This window comes from Megalobrama amblycephala, linkage group LG21 (assembly GCF_018812025.1).
Source record: "Megalobrama amblycephala isolate DHTTF-2021 linkage group LG21, ASM1881202v1, whole genome shotgun sequence".
NCBI lineage: Eukaryota > Metazoa > Chordata > Actinopteri > Cypriniformes > Xenocyprididae > Megalobrama > Megalobrama amblycephala.
Window position 1 is genome coordinate 26,346,894 of NC_063064.1, and position 18,868 is coordinate 26,365,761.

The window sequence follows — 18,868 nt, forward strand, 5'->3', positions numbered from 1 at the left end:
CTTATTACTCGCAATTGTGAGTTTCACAATTGCAAGAAAAGAAGTCAGAATTGCGAGAAAAACTCAATTGTTTATATCCCGCAATTCTGACCTTTTTTTGAGAATTGCGAGATATAATCTTGCAATTGCAAGAGAAAAAATTCAGAATATATATATTGCGGAATAAAAGTATTAATTTATTAAAATAAAAAATATTACTGACACACACACACACAATGACAAACAAGTAATTTTTATTAGATTAGCCCAGCTCTGCTGTGATTGAGAGCATCATTTGCATCCATGAAGCTGGAGGCCATCAGGTCTTAACATTTACCATCTGACGCACATCTGAGGTCCCAGTGGTCGTGGGAGGTGGGGAAATCTAATGATGCTACACCTAACGTTTCCCCTCGTGATTTACAATCCAAACCTGGTAACCTGAGGACATCCATAGACCTGATAGAGGTCTATCTCTTCTAACTTTAGTACATGACATTTTTTGTTTCATCTGGGAAGAATCAGTAGAGGGAAAGAAAAAAAAAAGACAGATATGAAAAAAGCAATATATGCCTTTTCGTGTTTGTTAAAACAAAAACAACAACAACAACAAAAAAGAAACAGAGCCATTTAAGCGGGTATTTGTTTTGACAGATTGTAAGGGAGCTGTTAAGAAGTGCACAGGCAGTTATTGCTCTCTTTGCAGCAAAAGCATAATTTCAACAGAACAAACATAACAGTTCTTTTGGTTTTATTTCAGATTAGTCGTATCAGTGTGTGATTAAATGGGTCTGTGTCCCTCCTGTAATCCAGCTGTGGTGAATGAGTTATATCTGCAGGCTAATCATTCGCTTCAGCCTTGTACATATCTTGTATGAGTGAAAAACACATTAATCTTGTGTAGTTACACTCTTACATAACCCCAAGCAGCTTTCTCCATTGTCATAAAGCTTATTATTTTTCTGACAGTATCAGCGGTTGAAATTAGATTCTTTCTCACACAGTAAAAACGTACATTATAGGCCCACAGGATTGAACCTCAGAACCTTGGTAATGGTTTTTTGATGCTAAAATACTTTCTACTATACCAGTTTAAAAGTGCACTCATTATGTTTCCACTCATATTGTGTTGGTTGGTAGCAGTCGTCTTTGGTTTACACTGACAGCTAGTAATGTGAAAGCTGCATCATGCAAAAGCAAATGCTTTCATTTACTGATAACACTGTAGAAATGTGCTATTTGAAGTGTTCGGTATAGAGACATTATTGTGAATAAATGAGTAGTATTTTTTATATATATATATATATATATATATATTGTATATATCAAATGTTTAAACTGAGAAAATGTATCATTTTAAGGAAAAAATAAGTTGATTTTTAAATTTCATGGCATCAACACATCTCAAAAAAATTGGGACAAGGCCATGTTTACCACTGTGTGGCATCCTCTCTTTTTATGACAGTCTGCAAACGTCTGGGGACTGAGGAGACAAGTTGCTCAAGTTTAGGAACAGGAATGTTGTCCCATTCTTGTCTAATACAGGCTTCTAGTTGCTCAACTGTCTTAGGTCTTCTTTGTCGCATCTTCCTCTTTATGATGCGCCAAATGTTTTCTATGGGTGAAAGATCTGAACTGCAGGATGGCCATTTTAGTACCCGGATCCTTCTTCTACGCAGCCATGACGTTGTAATTGATGCAGTATGTGGTCTGGCATTGTCATGTTGGAAAATGCAAGGCCTTCCCTGAAAGAGACGACGTCTGGATGGGAGCATATGTTGTTCTAGAACTTGGATATACCTTTCAGCATTGATGGTGCCTTTCCAGATGTGTAAGCTGCCCATGCCACACACACTCATGCAACCCCATACCATCAGAGATGCAGGCTTCTGAACGGAGCGCTGATAACAACTTGGGATGTCTTTGTCCTCTGTAGTCCGGATGACATGGCGTCCCAATTTTCCAAAAAGAACTTCAAATTTTGATTCGTCTGACCACAGAACAGTTTTCCACTTTGCCACAGTCCATTTTAAATGAGCCTTGGCCCAGAGAAAACACCTGCACTTCTGTATCATGTTTTGATATGGCTTCTTTTTTTACCTATAGGGCCCTATTTTAACGATCTGAAACGCAAGTGTCAAAGCGCGAAGCGCAAGTAACTTTGTGGGCGGGTCTCGGCGCTGTTGCTATTTTCCCGGCGGGATAAATGGCTCTTGCGCCCGGCGCAAATCTAAAATGGGTTGGTCTGAAGTAGCTTCATTATTCATAGGTGTGGTTTGGGCGTAACGTGAAATAAACCAATCAGAGTGTCATCTCCCATTCCCTTTAAGAGCGAGATGCGCTCGCGCCATGGCGGATTGCTATTTACATGGCGTACACGCAATGAGTCAGTTAATATATATGTGTGTGTGTGTATTGGCACGATTGTTCAATTAATTAGCCAATTTCGTTCATCATTATAAGTAGTAATAGGCTGAATTGAAAATAGGTAGCCTAATTCTAATACACGCAATGACTATTCATCATTACATTTTTATATTTATGTACACAATAATATTCTTTTACACTGTAATCCTTTTGTTTTTAATATTTGGCATGTTTGTGTGATGCGCATCCCTGTGTGTAATAAGCAAAGTCAACGCGCACTGTGGACGCGCCCAGAGGCGCAGTTTCTACCAACGCGCTCTAACAAAAAAATATTGCGCCATTGACTTTAGACCAGGTTTGAGTTGGTCTATGGCGCAGTCTATTTTCAGCTCCTTAAAATAGCAATGCGCGGGCAATGCGCCTGAACACACCTCCTTTTTTGCGCTGAACCGCCCAGGGAGCGCAAGTTCATTCACTAGTTTAGCGACGTGCTTCTGTGGAGGGAAAAGCACGCTTTGCGCGCGTGCAAAATAGGAATGTCACATGCGTCGGTGTACAAAGTCAATTGCGCTGAGTGCAAGATAGGGCCCATAGAGTTTTAGCCGGCAACGGCGAATGGCACGGTGGATTGTGTTCACCGACAATGTTTTCTGTAAGTATTCCTGAGCCCATGTTGTGATTTCCATTACAGTAGCATTCCTGTATGTGATGCGGTGCCGTCTAAGGGCCCGAAGATCACGGGCATCCAGTATGGTTTTCTGGCCTTGACCCTTACGTACAGAGATTGTTTCAGATTCTCTGAATCTTTGGATGATATTATGCACTGTAGATGATGATAAATTCAAACTCTTTGCAATTTTTCTGAGAAACTATTGCTCCACTATTTTTCGCCGCAGCATTGGGGGAATTGGTGATCCTCTGCCCATCTTGACTTCTGAGAGACACTGCCACTCTGAGAGGCTCTTTTTATACCAATCATGTTGCCAATTGACCTAATAAGTTGCAAATTGGTCCTCCAGCTGTTCCTTAAATGTACATTTAACTTTTCTGGCCTCTTATTGCTACCTGTCCTAACTTTTTTGGAATGTGTAGCTCTCATGAAATCCGAAATGAGCCAATATTTGGCATGACATTTCAAAATGTCTCACTTTCAACATTTGATATATTATATATATTCTATTGTGAATAAAATATAAGTTTATGAGATTTGTAAATTATTGCATTCCTTTTTTATTCACAATTTGTACAGCGTCCCAACTTTTTTGGAATAGGGTTTGTTTATATTTTTTTATATATATATATATATATGTATGTGTTTCAGAAGCAATTGATGACAGAATTATTTTGGCTGAACTGTTCCTATAATTATTACATAATTCAGATCTCAATGTATCTCATTGTATTAAAGTCTTATTCATATTAGATCAGCAGTTAAAGCTTATTTTAGTACCAACCCTACATGCATATGCATTTTAGAAACACTTTGGGGCATTCACTCTCTTTTTCTTAACTTACTCGATTGAATGCAGAGGTTTGGTATCTACAGATGTCTGTAGAACATTAAAATTTCATGGCCTGCCTCTGCATGTTGATATAGTTTCTCTCTACACTGCCAATTTAAAACATGGTCATGCACTGCAACAGAACCACAGAGATTGCTTGAAGTCTGCACCCATGGTAAAATGATGCAAATATAGCTCTACCTGCTTTTTTTATGCTTCCTTATTATCTACCCAGGCCAAATCACATGAGAAGCATCTTCGTTTGGAATGATTAATGTAATGCATCTATCGTGGGTGTCTCTCGTCTGATCTTACTACATATAATCACCCATTTTAATACTGGCTCTGGCGAGCTGTGACCGTTTGTAAGAGCGCGGTCGTTGTCTTGTTTTCCTGTGCTGGGTAAAAAGAAATGACTTTCTGTAAAGCAGCCAGATACCTTTCATTTGTATTGCAGAGGCATTGCAGAGTAAAATTCCTCAGTCTTCAGTCAGAAATGGTAGGTCGTCCTTCAATGTCTTTCACTTTTTGTAGGTGTCCCTTTTGAGTAGATGAATGTATCAGAAGTTTCACATTTGCACACTAACTCAAGTTTGAAAGCAGCTGGGTGGCTAGAGGCAAAAACAACAGTCTGTTTGTACTACTCATTGAGAACATAATGGATTCAGGGTATTGAGGCTGTTATGTGGCATTGCAGTGTAACAATAGTTTTATATTTTAATATAGAATGTAATTTATTCCTGTGTTCAGTGTGATTACTTCAATCTTCAGTGTCACATGATTCTTCAGAATTAGTAGAATTAGTAGAATTAGAATTAGAGATCTTCCTCGCTAATTTTTCTTCAAGCGATCTCCTTTTTTGTCCAGTCTATGTTTGAATAAGAAGTTGTGGCAAACCGGGTGTGTCAATAAGCTCTTCGCTGATTGGCTTGCTTGACATTCCACCATGCGAAGCCGCGGTCACACTAGACTTTGAATGTGCGAAATTTCTTCGGATGCTGTAACGGTCGTGATATGATGTCACGGTCTACAGCGTCTTTTTTATAAACATGAATTCAACATATAACTTAACGTAATGCATTCAAAATGTAAAAATATAGATATCAGCCAAGAGGTCATGCCGTGACGAATCGATCTTCTACTGGTCTTCACATGATGCGAATTTGCAGTTCACCAAAGTTGAACTTTGGAACGCAGCGAAATGTGAGATTTTTTTCACACGAGCTTGCGTTTACGGTTTGACGCATTCGCATGCATTTGAATGGAAGTCAATGGAACGAAAAATGCAGTGTGACCGCCCCTTCAAGTTGAAATTTTTCAACTTGCGCGGAAGATGCAATTGAGGAGAATATTGCGTGATCTCTGCAATCGTACCGCCCAATTCGCGGATTTTGCATCATTTGCCGCAAATTTGTGTCTTTGCATTGACTTTGGATGTAATCTACTCATGCAAATTATTATATTCGTATCACATTACTTGTTCTGGATTACTTGCAGCATTACTTGTTTTTCGCGTCACTCGCTCAAATAAAAACATCGTCATCGTCATCATCATCATCATCAAAAACAGCATTTCTTTCTGCCATGTTGGAGATAAGTACTATTGCTGCTCTGTACCTGTTGTGGAAGTCCCAAATATGCTGGAAAGCCAAATGCCGACATGTCTGGGTTCACAGCACCATCCAAAGGCGCACACATCTTGATGAATTTTACCATCTTCTCCAGGAACTGTGCCTGGATGACAGCCGCTTCTCAATAAGCTCTTCGCTGATTGCGTCATGCAAATTTCCCGCTCAAGCTGAAATTTTTCAACTTGCGCGGAAGACGTGATTGAGGCCAATAACACACGTTCACTTTGATCGTGTCGCCCAATTCACGTCATTCGTGTTGCCTGGCATGAATTTGCATCTATTCGCATCTTTGCATTGACTTTATATGTTATCTACTCATGCAAATAATTAAATTTGCTTTTGGTATGCACACACCATAAGAAGGCTTGGAGACATCAACCAAGAAAGTAATTTTAGGTGGAGCAAGTTATTACATTTTGATGAAAGATTATGTACATTTTATGAAAGAAGACATAAATGCACCAAGGATCATTTACAATACGACCAGGAACAGGTAGTAAGAAAGTAAATATAAATTTTACAGTCTGTAATCACAGTGATGAATAGGGCAATTAAATGTGTATTGGAGATATATGGGATGCTGCATTGCTGGGTTTAAGCATTTAAGAAGGAAACTGATGGGAATCTTTCTGAGAAAAGGTTCAGCTTTGTAGTAGCAGCTAAACTGTTTTCTAACCAAAGCTGTGGTCGACATATCTGCAGAATGGTGGCAGTGCAAAAGAAAGAGAGGACCAGATGATGGATGATGCCATTCCTGTGTGAGCTAGCTTCTCACCTTTGATCTAAACAGTTGCATTATGAACAATGCAGCGTTTATTTTGAATGTTTATGGCTTCTGAACATAACTTCAGACCTAAAACCATGCCGGTGTGCAGCAAAAGCTGGCAGCCAAATCCAGCATGCTGAAGCCAGTGAATACTATCTGAAAAGAAAAAATGTTTAGCACTGCCACTAGGATTAATGTATGTGTATATAAACAGTGACTCGCGTTGTTTTTTAGCATCTTCACCATGAGCATTTTTATGACAATGTGTCAACTTAAAAAAGAAAAACAGTTAAACCAGCCTAGTTGCAGAGGGCAACCCGCAATTAGATGATTGAAGTGGATACTTAAATGCATCTGAATACCTTGTTGTGCATCTTGTTGCTATTGACAACTTTTTTTTTTCTTTTGAAAAGACAATCTCACTCACCTGGCAGAGCATTTTAGTCAAGTTGCTTAGAGCTGATAAACCTCTTTGGACCTGCACTAATATAAACATGTCCCTTTACTGTTCTTCTTTTTTGTTGTTGTTGTCCTTCATTATGATAGGACTCTTAGAGCTTAGGGTGTGCACAGCACGCTCTTCTCACCTCTCTTGGATAAAGGGAAATGAACTATTTCTCCAGGGACTTTAAATGGCTGCAAGCAAACCTGTGAAAGTCCCAGAGTGCTGCTCCCTTTGGTCTTAGGTAGTGTTATCCAGCATACATCATTTCCTCTCAAGGCTAAGTGTTTCTGTGCTCCTCCAGTACTTCTCCAAAAGTGAGTGTGCTAAAATGCCTGGGAGATTGGCTCACACTCTCTGCCTATATTAGAACAATTTATCAAAGGATCGCATGGAAAATTTCAAAGAGTTGCACATGCATTTTCATACTTGAGCCTAGTTATTCGGTAACCATTATTTCCTCCAGGAATTTGCTGTATTATAGTATTACAAGGTGTAATGTACTAAGTTAACAATATTTTCATTCTTTCCACATAAAGAGATTATATAGAGTATACAGCAGCATGCCTATTGGAGCCCATAATACATTGATTATGGCCTAGTGAGTTAAAAGCCAAATTCATCAAATTTTATTTAACAAACTAGCATAATAACCAGCATAATAACCATATTTTCCACCAAGTACCATTCCATAAAAATATTCCATAGAGATACTTTGTGGTTCTTAAGGGTCAAAATATATTATATAAACTTCATATAGAATGGGATCTTTTGATAATGGGTTAGTAAGTAATCGCCTAGCAACCACCCAGAGCACCATAGCAACTGTATAGCAACGCCATGGCCACTATCCACATCACACTAGAGTGGCAGTATTTTAAAACCACAAGCTTACTTAAAGGTGTGTTCACACTTGGCAGGTTTGGTTCGATTAAAGGGGCCGTAGAACGTCTTTTAAAAAGATGTAATATAAGTCTAAGGTGTCCCCTGAATGTGTCTGTGAAGTTTCAGCTCAAAATACCCCATAGATTTTTTTTAATAAATTTTTTTAACTGCCTATTTTGGGGCATCATTAGCTATGCACCGATTCAGGCTGTGCGGTCCCTTTAAATCTCTCGCTCCCTGCCCTCCCGAGCTCTCGACTATAAGTGCAGTTATACAGTGCATAAACAAAGTTCACACAGCTAATATAACCCTCAAATGGATCTTTACAAGATGTTCGTCATTCATGCTGCATGTATGCATCGATTCCTGTGAGTATAGTATTTATTTGGATGTTTACATTTGATTCTGAATGAGTTTAAGGCTATGCTCCGTGGCTAACGGCTAATGCTACACTGTTGGAGAGATTTACAAAGAATGAAGTTGTTTATGAATTATACAGACTGCAAGTGTTTAAAAATTAAAATAGCGACGACTCTTGTCTCCGCGAATACAGTAATAAACGATGGTAACTTTAACCACATTTAACAGTGCATTATCAACATGCTAACAAAACATTTAGAAAGACAATTTACAAATATCACTAAAAATATCATGATATCATGGATCATGTCAGTTATTATCACTCCATCTGCCATTTTTCGCTGTTGTCCTTGCTTGCTTACCTAGTCTGATGATTCTGCTGTGCACAGATCCAGACGTTAATACTGGCTGACCTTGTGTAATGCCTTGAACATGGGCTGGCATGTGCAAATATTGGAGTCATACATATTAATGATCCCGACTGTTAAGTAACAGTCGGTGTTATGTTGAGATTCACCTGTTTTTCGGAGGTCTTTTTAACAAATGAGATTTATATAAGAAGGAGGAAGCAATGGAGTTTGAAACTCAACGTATATGTCTTTTCTATGTACTGAACTCTTGTTATTCAACTATGCCGAGGTAAAGTCAATTTTTGATTCTAGGGCACCTTTAAAATGAACTCTTGTGCAATCACTCTGTTAGTGTGGTCCATTTGAATAAGCGCGAATGCCATCCGAACCCTGGTACGCACCAAACGAGTGGACTGAGACCTGAAAAGGTTGATCTCAGTCCACTTCCAAAAAAGCTGGTGTGGTTTGACAGAAATATGATCATAGACCAAAGGCATCCAAACGAACCAAAAACAGAATGTGATGTCACAAGATGTGACCCTAAAAAGGACATCATATGTACGCACTACGCACACATTTAGCTCAGAACACAGCATTGTTTTGGATGTTCATTAAGGTCTGTCACAAAATACTTTTTTTTTTGTTGTATATTTAGGTTTGGTCTTAAAAATGACGCTGTGAACGCTAAGCGAACCAGGACTAAAAGTGTGTTTTCTTTTTTTTATTCCAGACCAAGAGAACCGAACTACAAGTGTGAACACACCCTAAGTTCCCTTGACTTTGGAGTGGCGGACTGTTCTTTAAATATAAAAGGCTTTTACCTAATGCTGATGTTTTCCCTAGTGTCAAGGAACATTTAGGATCTTGTGTTTGGATCAAAACCACTATTGTCATCTATTTTAGCTCTAAAAGTTGATTTGAAGAGACCATAAATGTTGCTCTTAACAGATCCTTATTTACTACTAATAAGAACAGAATCACCCTCAAAACATATATATGACTTTACCTTGCTTAAAACAGTATTTAGTCCTGCTTACCTCATTAATGGTGATTTTTATCCTTTACCATAATCTCTCCAATGAAACCAAAGGCCTTCCTCCAGGACTGTATGAGTGTTTAAATGGACATCATTTCCACCCAATAAGACTTTCCCAGTGTTTTGAAATCAGGCATGGGGATGAATTTGGGAAACTCAAAGGGCTTACCATAACCCCCACAGTCCCAATCTATAGGACAGTCTATGGAAATGTGTGCACGACATTGAAAAAAATTAGTTATCAGATGCAATCGGAAGTATTGGCTGAATCCTATACCCAGGTTTTCCACCAAGAAGCTGGCAAATAAATGTGCCGTCAACGGCACGGTCGGCTTAAATGAATTCTCATGCCGTTTCATCTTTAATAAATGTTTTTCGCCGTGTGCTCGCCAAACTAAAAACATATTCTTCACCTATCCCCTTTCGACTCGGTTGTTGGCATAAAGCTGAATTGGAATCTAAGTGAAAATACAGCATGCTAAACATATTTCTGTGCTTTCATTTCAAAATGTCAGCTTAGTTCTGACTCAGTTAAACTGCTTTGTAAGACGGAGTACGTGGGTGTTGATGCCGCTCAATCCAAGGTGGGACCGCCGTGCCGCTTCCAGATGATAGCAGTTAAGGATGTGTCAGGAAGTGCTGAAGCAGCTTGTTCTATCTCTCTGTCACCGGAGTGCCTGCAGCTCTCGGTAATCACCTGCATCTCAAATATTCATAGCTCGTCTTCCACTTGGAGAAATTGGGATCACGGATTTCTTAACTCAGTGGGGAAAAAGAGGGGATGATGGATTTCTTTTATGACTACATAAAGGAGCTAAAGAGCAAAATTACTTGAGTGTGAGGGGATTTATTTGCAGTAAGGCCTCTACTCTTCCTCTGTTTTCTCTCTCTGTCTCTTTTCACCTGTAGGCACAGATTGAATGCTCCTCCTTGGCCTTTTTTAGGTATGATGCAAGAAAGAGGCTTCTTTTCAGTTATTGAGTGCAGATTTGAATTTAATTGACCACACACAACTGGATGTTGAATTGAAAATGGAGAAAAAGGACCTTATAGAATTGCAGTTTAAAATAATTAAACATAGTTACACAACAGAGAAATTTCATTAGCCCAACACACACAACATGATCTTTTAAGATCTGCTTCAAAAGAGCCTGAATCCATTTTGAAGACTTTGGGACTTTCTGGGAATTTCCCCCCCACCATTGTCAAAGGGTTAGTTCACTCAAAAATGAGACCTCGTTCCACACCCGTGAGACCTTCGTTCATCATCAGAACACAAATTCAGATATTTTTGATAAAATCGGATGGCTTTGTGAGGCCTCCATTGACAGCAAGATAATTAACACCTTCAGATGTCCAGAAAGCTACTAAAGATATATTTAAAACAGTTCATGTGACTACAGTGGTTCAACCTTAATGTTATGAAGCGACGAGAATACTTTTTGTGCACCAACAAAACAAAATAACGACTTTATTCAATAATAACTAGTTATGGGCGATTTCTAAACACTGCTTCATGAAGCTTCAAAGCTTTATGAATCTTTTGTTTCGACTCAGTGGTTCGGAGCTTGTATCAAACTGCCAAAGTCACGTCCCCCAGTGGTGAACCATTGAAGTTTCAAAACACTTATGACGTAACGAAGCCTCCATTACTGAAATCACGTGATTTTGGCAGTTTGATACATGCTCCATTTGATGTTTGATGTTAAAACCATTGTTGTTTTATTAAGAAAAGTCTATACAGTGTGTAATGCAATTACATCAGAAGTAACTGCTATTAAAATACAGAAAAAATATAAGTAATCCCTTACTTTAATTTTTCACAGGAAATGTAATTAAATTACAGTAATTAATTGCTTAGTGATGAGTTACACCCAACACTGGTTCTGTTTACGAGAACACAATTCCTTTCGGGAGATGTTAATTTTTTCATTTGAATTCTTTTGCCTTAAATTACAATTGAAATAACAATTGCATCCAGTTTACTGCCTCCAAGGGCTGAATTGGAATTTCAAAGACATTCTCAATTAAATTCTGAATGGTGCACAACCCTTACCACCTCTGCAGGCTCCCAGGCTGGCAGTTCTGCCCCAAATGTGCTCTTCCTGGTCCTACTGAGGACACAAACCATTGAAAGCACAGACCTCTGGGATTGCAGAGTCTTAATTGGGCCTTTCGCTGCCATCCCTACAGCTGGCATGTGTTCTCACAAGCTCACACTTCCCTGGATAATAGAGTAGCCATTGGTGTAAAGGAAAGTCTACAGGAACAGAAAAAGAAAGCGGGACATATGCAGAGATGTGAAAGGAGGAGTAAATGAACTGCAATAAAGCGCATCATTAGTGGCTGGGGCCATATTTATGCCGATTGGGCTGAACCCAAAGCCTGCAGACAGCCATTTGCACCTCAAACCTTAATGAAAACTACATTATTACAGATGTTTTAAAAGAAAATGTGAGTGCTTGACTGTGAAAAACTCTCTGCCATGATGCTCTAATGTTCTGTGATTGCCTGAGCATTGTAACACTGTTGCTAAAGTGTTCTGTGTGGTTGCTATATACAGGGCCAAGGCAGGACGTTCACATGCAGTTGCTAAGGGGTTCAGGATGTTTTTTAGCGCATTCCTACGCAGTTGTTTGAGTGACTTCTAATGCATTGTGTTTTTTATGATGTTCTGAGTGGTTGCTATGGTGTTTTGGTTCGTTGCTAGGTTATTGCTTTGGTGTTCTAGGTGGTTATTAGGGTGTTCTGGGTATAGATATATATACAATGATACCTCATTAGTGGCCACTATACATAAGCCATACTGTACGCCATATTGGTGAAAGACGGTCCATCAACATTCGAGAGCAAGTTGACTGAGCGTCTGCAACCATCGTTAGAATGTAATCTATATTTATTGAATATCTATATGTGCAATAGACTTCAGCAGATGATTTTGATAAACTAACACAAGATGAAGGCATCAGCTAACACAACATTAAAAAGTTACCATAGTAAAAGTAAAAAAATTAAAAAGCACAAGAGTAAAAACCTGTAATATTGAGTTAATACATTTAAAAACACAAACCAATGCATTCTCATCTGTGAAAGGTTATCCCATTTCTTTGGGAATTTAAATTTCAGCCGTTTCTCAACCAGAATCATGTTGTGGCATGATTGATTCTTACTGATTCTTTTCTAAAAAAAGAAAACTTATCTCGTTATTTTGACATAATAAGTCATTATTTCAAGATATTAAGTCGTTATTTCGAGATATTAAGTTGTTATTTCGATATAATAAGTCTTTATTACAACATGATATCTCGTTATTTCGAAATATTAAGTCGTTATTTTCGACATATCTTGTTATTTCGACATATCTTGTTATTTCAACATAATAAGTCATTATTTTCACATAATATCTTGTTAATTCAACATAATAAGTTGTTATTTCGGCATAATATCTCGTTATTTCAACATCATAAGTCGTTATTGTATATAGTTTAATAAAAGACATGCACAATTGAACGTCTTCAGCGGTGCAACAGTAGCGTGACGGCTCGCAGTTCCAGCTTTTATGTATTGAGATATTTTAATATCTCAAAATAACAAAATATTATGTCATAAGTTGTTATTATGTCGAAATAACGACTTAATATCTCAAAATAACGACTTCATATCTCAAAATAATGACTTATAATGTCGAAATAACAAGATAAGTTTTCTTTTTTTTCCCTCCCCACCATAAGTTTTCTTTTTTCCCCCAGGGCTTCAGGGCTTCCGTATTTACTGTCATAACTTGTTTTCATGACAAATTTATTTAAAACATTACTAACGGGTAAAGTAATGGAAAATGGAAAATTTTCCATTATTAATTGAAAATAAGGAATACATAAGCTAATATAGTGCTTATATTTAGTGAAATGCTCCCCCCTAGAGTTTATTTCTATAGTGAACTAACATGCTGTGGACACTAAATGACTTGCCTGAGGTAAATGTGATGCTTCGTGAGATATTATTTTCAAGCTTTTATTGATGTCTTTCCACAGTTGGTTGAGAGATTACACGTAAACATATCTATGCATAGATTGCCTGTTCTTCATCTTCTGCACCTTTTCTGTTGTGGCGGTTAGCAAACAGCGTTGCATTACCGCACACACCCCCTTGTGGATTGGCGTGTGGATAGCCTGTAACTGACTATATTCGTCGTCTGACTGTATGCACCAAACCATGATGGTTTGAGACGAATACATTTACTGTTACACCGCTACTACTATCTATGGTACTGTGTTCAATAGTTGGTTGTTAGGGTGTTCTGAGTGGTTAATAGATGGTTGTTAGGGTGTTCTGTGTGGTTGTAGGGTGTATTTGTAGACATTCAGAAAAATGAAAATAATAAAATCCCTTCCAAATATTCAAAAGCACTGACAGAAAGACGTCTCTGTAAGCTGTAGGACAATTTGTCATGTGAGTTATTCAAGTGGTGATTGTGTCTGAAAGTAAAATACGAACAGTTCAAAAGCAGTGCTCCACAAATCCAGGGGTTGCATAAAAATGAGCAAACATATTGCTAGCTTAATCTATGCTGTTCAAAGCCTGGTGAAACCTGCGAGACGGAGGCAAATGCTGTAATTCATTCTGAACTGCACTTCGCATGTGGATGAGCAATGGATATATAAAAAAAAAAAGAGAAAGGATTCTGATAGATCTCTTTGCAGCGTTCTCTCAACCGGACTAAAGTGGAGCCCCAGGGGAGCTGAAAATCTCATTTAGACAGATCTATCCTTTGCCCTTAAAATCTCTTTCAAATAATGTGTAATAAACATTGTGAGCTGTTCGCTCTAATATGACCAGTGTAAGATTTAATTAGCTGTGAACAATAATGAGTGTTAGAATGTGTACAGAGGGACTGCTTGTATCCAAGATGAGTGTAGTGCTATTCAACAGCCTTACAACTGACAATCATTGTTGAGTTTGAAATTGTTTTTGAGTTTAAACTGAAATCTGTCATCTCATTTGTGCGCTGATGCTTGTTTTTAAAGATCTAGTGCATTAACATCATTTTGGGCAAGAGATCTTTGTACAGACGTAGCACTGCTGTCACAAGAGGCTCCACCTTTTGAGGTGAAAAGTACGATTTTTAAGAGTAAAAACTCAGGCAGATGTTTTTGTTTACGGGAATAAAAACGATTCTGTGGTGAAGTAAATACTACAGAAAAAAAAACCGTTAGTTCAGGCAAGAATTTAAAAAACAAAGTATTCTATATTAGTTCTCAATTTAAGCTTGTAGAAATTAAAGCGTAAATATCAACATTATAAAATTAAGTAAAACCTACTCAACTTTCTAAAACTGGTTTTCCCATCATGCACTGGTGCATGAATAATTAATAAGGTTGCATTTTTTCATTGTTTTCCAGCTCTATTTACATTGTTTTATCATTGCTTTTGTTGTTTGGTTTAGTAACTTGCTGTAAGAAAAATTAAGCAAATGTTACAGTTTTTTTCAGTGTATAAAATACTTTAAAAAAAAAACTGCTAATGTTTAATGCTACCCAATCAATTCCCAGTGGACAAAATCAAGTCCCGCCCTACATTTTTTCTTGTTCAAGAATTTCACTTGGATATACGTCACAATAGGGAAGAAAAGACTACTGCAAATTTCGTTTCATGCTGAATTTAAGCTAATGATTTTTATAATTCACAACATAGAAAAGAACATGTAAAAAAAAGTTGGTAAAGAAGATTGAAATTAATGAAATATTTTTTGAAAATGATTATTTCTTCGAAATGCAGAGCGCTACCAATGCATATGCCAGCCCATGTTCCCAACATTATGAAAGGCATTAGACAAGGGCAGCCAGTAACGTCTGGATCTGCACAGGTGAATCAACAGACTAGGTAAGCAAGCAAGAACAATAGCGAAAAATGGCAGATGGAGCAATAATAACTGACATGATCCATGATATCATGATATTTTTAGTGATATTTGTAAATTTTCTTTCTAAATGTTTCGTTAGCATGTTGCTAATGTACTGTTAAATGTGGTTAAAGTTACCATCGTTTCTTACTGTATTCACGGAGACGAGCTGTCGCTATTTTCATTTTTAAACACTTGCAGTCTGTATAATTCATAAACACAACTTCATTCTTTATAAATCTCTCCAACAGTGTAGCATTAGCCGTTAGCCACGGAGCACAGCCTCAAATTCATTCAGAATCAAATGTAAACAATATAACAGTATACAATACTCACATAATCCGACGCATGCATGACGAACACTTTGTAAAGATCCATTTGAGGGTTATATTAGCTGTGTAAACTTTGTTTATGCACTGTTCAAGGCAAGCACGAGCTCCGTGGGCGTGGAGCATGAGAATTAAAGGGCCAGTAGCCCTGAATCGGCTCATTTATAATGATGCCCCAAAATAGGCAGTTAAAAAAATGAATTAAAAAAAATCTATTGGGTATTTTGAGCTGAAACTTCACAGACACATTCAGGGGACACCTTAGACTTATATTACATCTTTTAAAAAAAAGTTCTAGGGCACCTTTAAGAGGAACCAGATAATAAACGGTGTAATTTTCAGTGTTATGGATGCAACTGTACTTTTAATTAGCTAATATCATCAGTGCCTCATCCTACGCAATCATATGCTCAAAAACAGAAAACCTGCTTTTCCTGCTCCTTACGTCATCTGGACGATGAATTGGTGTTGCCTGTAACGGAAGGCCAGGGCTGGTACAGAAGCCATGACGTTATTCCTCTGGGGCGGAACGGCGTCGCTGTTTTTCTGGACCCCTGCCTGAGCGACAGAAGGCAGATAAGTGGCTGTTTGGTTATGCAAATTCTGATCTGCTGCCCAAGAAGATGTCACTGGTTTTGACTAATTTAAAATGTAAGAGTGCAAATATAGTAGTGATGGTAGGTGTGGCCTAAATTGCACTCATTTTAATAGATAATGTTTGTCCATTGCTTGTGCTTAGAGACATGAGAGAAATGTGTCTGATTTGTTGGTTGTTACCTGATTCATGTTTGAGAAAGAAAGGTCACATGAAGGTGAATAATGATGACACGTTTTTCTTTATTGAGTGAACTAACCATTTAACACATCATGTGATGAATACAGAAACAAGAGGTTTTGGCCCATGCTAAATGCTGATGCTGAATAATGCAGAAAACATGCAGAGTGATATTGAAGTATTCTGTATTCTGAATGTAGGCTATAATTAGTACTGTTTAGCCATTGTGTCAGACAGATTCAGTTTTTTGTACCACAAGATGTTTAGATGTTAAATGCCACTCAGATGTTAATGACAATGGCCTGACTTAACATCTGGGGTGATTTCTACACAGTTTCACACTTACACCATCACTTTTACCCAGACTTGACTGTGAACTTTGTGTGCATGTTTGACAGAGTGTGTGAATGAATTCAAGCATTTACCTGGAAAGATAAAAAGTAAATGTATGGGTTCTCCTAGAAATACTCGAAAAACAAAACCCTGGGGTTACAGTATGGATTATTTAACTTAGATTTTTCCTCAAGTGATCTTCCGTTAAATTATAAATAGCATTTTTGTCACCTTTTCTGCAGTGATTCACTGAGCCCTGTAGGATATTACATGCTGTTCTTGTTGAGATTTGGTTTGTCATTTATTAGGGAGGTTGTAGGAAACAGATTTCTCCGTCCTGACGGTGATGTAGCTAGAGACCGACATTTTAACTAAGTTGTCAAAGTGACATAAAATGTTAATGCTGTGAAGGTAGTCACATATCTGTCTGAGACATCAGTTAATACCGCTGAGTTTGGAACATATTGTGCCACCCAAAACTTTTGCCACCATTTATCAAACACTTTCTGACTTTCTGAAAAGTTAAAGATGTTAAAATAAAGATAAAGATGTAAAATAAAGATGTTCATCAAAATGTAAAATTCTTTATGAAGTCATTTAGACTTAAAGGTGCCCTTGATTCAAAAATTGAATTTATCTTGGCATAGTTAAATAACAAGAGTTCAGTACATGGAAAAGACATACAGTGAGTCTCAAACTCCATTGTTTCCTCCTTCTTATATAAATCTCATTTGTTTAAAAGACCTCCAAATAACAGGCGAATCTCAACATAACACCGACTGTTACGTAACAGTCGGGATCATTAATATGTACGCCCCCAATATTTGCATATGCCAGCCCATGATCCCAACATTATAAAAGGCATTAGACAAGGGCAGCCAGTAACGTCTGGATCTGTGCACAGCTGAATCATCAGACTAGGTAAGCAAGCAATAACAACAGCGAAAAATGGCAGATGGAGCAATAATAACTGAAATGATTCATGATAACATGATATTTTTAGTGATATTTGTAAATTGTCTTTCTAAATGTTTCGTTAGTATGTTGCAAATGTACTGTTAAATGTGATTAAAGTTACCATTGTTTCTTACTGTATTCACTGAGACAAGAGTCGTTGCTATTTTAATTTTTAAACACTTGGAGTCTGTATAATTCATAAACACAACTTCATTCTTTATAAATCTCTCCAACAGTGTAGCATTAGCCATTAGCCACGGAGCACTATCAAACTCATTCAGAACCAAATGTAAACATTCAAATAAACACTGTACTTACGCGATTAGACATGCTGCATGACGAACACTTTGTAAAGATCCATTTTGAGGGTTATATTAGCTGTTTGAACTTTTTTTATGTTGTTTAAGGCAAGCGCAAGCTCCGTGAGCGGAGAGCACGAGCAATTAAAGGGCCAGCAGCCCTGAATCAGCTCATTTATAATGATGCCCCAAAATAGGCAGTTAAAAAAATGAATTAAAAAAAATCTTTGGGGTATTTTGAGCTGAAACTTTACAGACACATTCAGGGGACACCTTAGACTTATATTACATCTTTTAAAAAAAAGTTCTAGGGCACCTTTAAGACTAAAATTGCATTTTCCTCAAGGAGTTTTGCCTTTTTGTGGAGTTTTGCCTTTTATTGGTTTGATGATAAAATGATATATTTTTCTAATAATACCTGGTTAACTTAAATGCTTTTTACAGTTATCAATTAGGCGGAAACCTAAAATGATTTACTGTGGAGTCAAGATATTTATACGCTTCTTTGGGAGCCAAACCCATGACCTAGGCATTATTTGCACAGGTTGGGCTACAGGGATGCTGCAGATGTACATGTTAGGCAATGTAATATTTGTATGCGATTGATAAACTGTATTATGATATGCATGGAGAAAAAAAATCTATAGATAGTACTTTTTTACAGTCTATTCAAAGAATGGGGTTTTTGTTGAAAATTTTCCGAGGCTTTATTTAGCTGTGTATATCAGGGTGGGGTTATTCCTGTGGGGTTCATTACGGTGCTGTGATTTTCTAGCAGTTGCAAGGTCTCTCTGGAGAGTTGCGTTGGCAGGCTGCGGGTAAAAAAGTGCCTTTTTGCTCACATTTCCCCCACTCTTTTAATGAGGCTAATATCTCTGTCATAAATCTGTCCTTTATAAGTAGCCCTTCATTTTCAGAATGTTCGTTACTTTTTATCAGTTTTAATTATGATGATTCA

The 18,868-nt window shown here is 37.6% G+C and overlaps 1 long non-coding RNA gene across 1 annotated transcript; it reads right to left on the minus strand.

Moving 5' to 3' along the window:
• Positions 1 to 250: 250 nt before the first annotated feature.
• On the minus strand, positions 251 to 5,596 carry LOC125257166. Its single transcript, XR_007182258.1, has 3 exons — positions 5,466 to 5,596; positions 4,288 to 4,459; positions 251 to 490 (listed from the first exon to the last, which is right to left on the minus strand). It is a non-coding gene; the product is annotated as an uncharacterized LOC125257166 (long non-coding RNA).
• Positions 5,597 to 18,868: the final 13,272 nt, after the last annotated feature.